This window comes from Triticum aestivum, unplaced genomic scaffold, assembly GCF_018294505.1.
Source record: "Triticum aestivum cultivar Chinese Spring unplaced genomic scaffold, IWGSC CS RefSeq v2.1 scaffold178529, whole genome shotgun sequence".
NCBI lineage: Eukaryota > Viridiplantae > Streptophyta > Magnoliopsida > Poales > Poaceae > Triticum > Triticum aestivum.
The window spans coordinates 1-4,172 of NW_025233903.1; the positions used below are offsets into that span (position 1 = coordinate 1).

Genomic DNA, 4,172 nt, shown 5'->3' on the forward strand with positions numbered 1-4,172 from the left:
TATATATATATATATATATATATATATAGTTTACGTTCTTAAATTAGCCTCCATACTATCTGCATTGTCATGGTAACCTTGGTAGGTCATAATATGTAGATCCATAATCCCGGTTCAATTTGAGCTTTCCATGTGATTTTTTACCTGAATATTAGGATCACAACTTAATTAACTTAAATTAGCAGTATAGTGTCAATGGACGTCATCTGAAGCTAATAAGATGTTGTTTATTGAAGAACAGCCCCTTGCTACTTGCACAGTACATGAAAAGCACACTAAATAGATTAAAGAAATCATACTTGACTGTGATTGCATTTGGTTGATGCTTACGTGTATTTCTCATGGGTATACCAAGGGGGCAATCTTCTATATTTCAGGTCCAAAGCTTTCAATGCATTTTTTTATCTGTTTTTCATGTCCCAATGATCATCTGCAAGTCCGAATTATGCCATTGTTGATGGTGCACAGGTATGTTGCATGGTGAACCCAGTATTGGCCCTCCTTTCAAGCTCCTGTGTTCATCCTAGATAAAATTCTGGAAAATACGTCGGAACTATCTTTTAATCTTCCAACAGTGTATTGCTATGATTATATATATGGATACATCATATCGATGTGTCTAGAGACCTAAAGCCTTAAGAGTTAAGTGCCAAACTGGGGACTGATATTATAACTGCAGATGGGCTTTATTCAGGTATTTTCTTGCCATAAATGATGATGTTTGCAGATGGGCTTTGTTCAGTCATAAGAGCTTATCAGTTCAGCCTGCATACTTTTGTTTCTTCAGTGTACTGTGTCTGAGGAAAGCATTTATTTTGTCTCCTGTTTAAGTGAATTCATGGCTAAGATGGACGAATTTCTATTATGTGGGCTGGAGGTTCTTGAGTTAGGGCACTAGCACTAGCTAAGCTTCCATTCTGGTAAAATGTATGACATGCTTGATGAGCATGCATATCTATATGGTTTTGTGGACACTGATTTAGTTCCATGCTAGTTTATTTCCAGCAGTTGGTCTGCTTCTTCATAGAGATTTTATTAGTACTAAATTAAATTAGAAACTGAATGTGTGCTTCTTTCACCTTCAGTCTGAACATGACATTGCCTTATTTGTGACACAGGTGGAAATTAGCAAGCAAGATACAGTCGGTGCATGGATGACCAAGATTACTTATTACTTTATGAAGATGATGATTCCTGCATGTTGATTGTGCTTCAAGGTACAGCTGTTCGTACCTTACAAAATTATAATGCTTTTTATTGGTTGTGCATCCTAGGACCAAAATCTTGATTCATAGATAGCCGAAGAACTGAAGAATTTTTACTCTCTATTGTTGCAGGGTAGAAGAGGATGGGAGGAGGGGACACGCGCTCTATATTTTGTTATGCACACCTTTCTAAACTATACTTGTCTTCTTAACACATGTTCATTGTCCAGTAGAAGCTGTAGATTTCAGCGTACAATAATTTCCAAAATGGCAGAAGGTAAGAACCATGTTACACATGATCCTTTTGTGTTCTTTTGATTTAAAGTAGCATGTACCTGTTAAACTTGGAGATGATTTTCGTGGTGTATTTATAAATTATCAGCCAAGGTTATTCCTTCAGGCAATTTTTTCTTCCCTGAAGCATAGGCATATTGGTTGTTTGGTTGGCTCTCTTTACTAGCATGAAGATAACTACTATGTGTTGCTTAGTTATTAGCGGATCAAGTGTATGAATGATCTTATGTTTACCCAGACTTATAGGTTTCTAAATACTAGGCTCTTGGGACTTATTTCTAAGGGTTAGTTTTTTTTTGGATTCATGTGCTCTGGTGCTACAACCTAGGTAAAGCTCCTTCACAATAGTGTTTAAAGCTTAAATTGATAACTCCATCAAAGTTAAAGCATTAGGCTCTCTGCTCTGTGTACGGCCCAAATGTTCTACATAATGCTTTATATAGTCCCATTGTGACTTCTTTTGTTTTCTTAGCGGTCGGTGATATTTAATATTCAGTCAGATCTTGGAGGAAATGTAAAATATGCGAGCGTGTGTGCGTGCGTGTGCGTGCGTGTGTGTGTGTGTGTGTGTGTGTGTGTGCTTTCTCCTGTTTCGGTTTTAGTTCAGTAGCTGAAAGTTTATGTACAGTCAAATTTAATTGACTAATTGGAGGGTTCATATATCTGTATGAAAATAAGCTAATACAAATGCAAAATTGTTGAATGCATTAATCTTCGTTCAGTGCGTGACCCATAGTTAATGCACATTCTTGCATTAGAAAGAAAATGGATAACCGTTTTGAAATGCCGACACTTCCTAGAACTTCTCTTTTCATAAGAAAATAAACTTCGTAGCGGGTCTCTGCGGTAGCACTGACCTTTGGCAACCTTCGTGTCGTGCCTCCAAGGCAGGCCATGAGTGATGGCTGCCGTGATGCCGGCCTTGCAAAAAAGGGCTTTGTTGACTGGCTATAGTTTGTGTTTGTTGTTTACATGTCAGTTTTTAACCATTTAACCATTTAACATGTCTTTAGCAGGTCTCTGCGCCATTTGGCCATTTGGTCTTTCTCCTGTCGCCAGCGCTTCTTCTTCTCGTCTGTCCTGCTGCTAACCCAACATGCTTCTGCTTGCTGCCTCGGGTAAATAGGCCATTATGTTGCTTCCGTGACTGGCGAGTGTTCATTGCATGCCTGTGTGTCATTGTGCTCTGACCGCTTGTTTTTTGTGTATTTCACAGGTTGTACGATCTCTTCTGTCGCTGCGTCGTTCGACTCATCAAGGTTTTCTTCTTTCCTTTCTACTACATTTGTGTGTGCTTCTCTTAAAGTACTTGACTGGATGCATCTGCCAACAATTAATAATGGAAAAGATTTCTGAAAATTATGTCATCCTACATGTGCCATCATTGTCCAGAGCAGTACCATGCCATATGAATTCAGAAGAATAAATTCTTCTACTTCAGATCTGTATTGTGCTTTTAAATGCTGCTCCCGTACAGGACAACGGTGAGAAGGGGCTCTTGAGGCGGCTGCACTCGGTCCCCCCCTGCAGCCACACACCACATCGTCCGACCATGTTGGTGAAATTTGCAGAACTGACGGCTTCGCAGTAAGACTATGGATGGCTGCTAGGTTTTGGTAATGTATGTGAATATGTGATCTGCTGAATAAATGGTCAGCGCATGTAGTATAGATTCAGAGTCTATGCATTCCTGAATGCTGCAGCTCAAGTATATTCAGTCCTCTGTTCTGTGTTAGGATTGAACCATGATTGTTTTAACGGGGTGTGATTTTAATTTGATTGCTATATTCATAAAAATGAGGATACACCCCTGGAGCATAAGTAAACATTAGAATCTAACAACACAGCTTGATCATGCTTGAATAGGCACATTAGGATTGGAAAGGTGAAAAATGCTAGAACAGGAAGCAAAAAAGAGACATAGCTCAGGGGGAAAACAAGTTTGGTGCAATGCTGCCATAAGGCGACCAGTTTCGATGTTGGAATCTAACAACACAGCTTGATCATGCTCGAATAGGCGCATTATGTGATACTTGAGTGTAGCAGTTTTAAATATTTTGGAGAACTACAATTATTTACACGTGTGACATTGACTGCAGGGTGAGGACAGGTGCTGCCGAAGATAATTCGAGGTTTCTCGGAAAATCCAGGGGACAATGTCATAGTGCTGACATTGGGGACGAGTTTTGATACTTCGGGAGAAGCCTATGACTTTTACAACCTGTGCTTTTGGGATAAGCGATTCGGCATTAGTAGGAAGACTGAAAGACAGTTAATGGGAAAATTATTGGTGTGATTGAATAAGTAGTTTCATGGTTCTGATGTCTGATGTATGATTAGAGCATTTTCTCTTATGGTGTACTGAATTATTAAAGATTGTGTGTGAATTGTTAAGATGCAATTTTTCTATGTATGTGTGGATCCACGGCGGTCCAGACTGTACTACTGTAGTAGTTTATACTTTCTGAATGCAACGTAGCATGATAAATATATTGTGTTTGACAAATAAATGAAAATAGTGCTATGTAGTCAGGTCTATGAGAATTGCGGGTAAATCATCACTAAAACTTTGCTTTGTGTGGGCGTTGCTGGTGTTCTTATGTCCAGAAGTCTGATGTCTGAATTTGTTGAGAAATTGAATGACTCTTCACATTTCCTTTCGGCCTGCTCAAC

General features: G+C 39.1%; 1 long non-coding RNA gene across 5 annotated transcripts; it reads left to right on the top strand.

Moving 5' to 3' along the window:
* Window positions 1–26: 26 nt before the first annotated feature.
* LOC123176116 (uncharacterized) lies at window positions 27–3,941 on the top strand. Of its 5 annotated transcripts, none has more exons than XR_006488366.1 (7): window positions 27–468; window positions 1,119–1,217; window positions 1,338–1,482; window positions 2,516–2,617; window positions 2,716–2,758; window positions 2,977–3,120; window positions 3,599–3,941. It is a non-coding gene; the product is annotated as an uncharacterized lncRNA (long non-coding RNA). The 5 variants fall into 5 exon arrangements; XR_006488364.1 differs by having other exon boundaries at window positions 29–694; XR_006488365.1 differs by having other exon boundaries at window positions 28–1,217; window positions 2,977–3,115.
* Window positions 3,942–4,172: the final 231 nt, after the last annotated feature.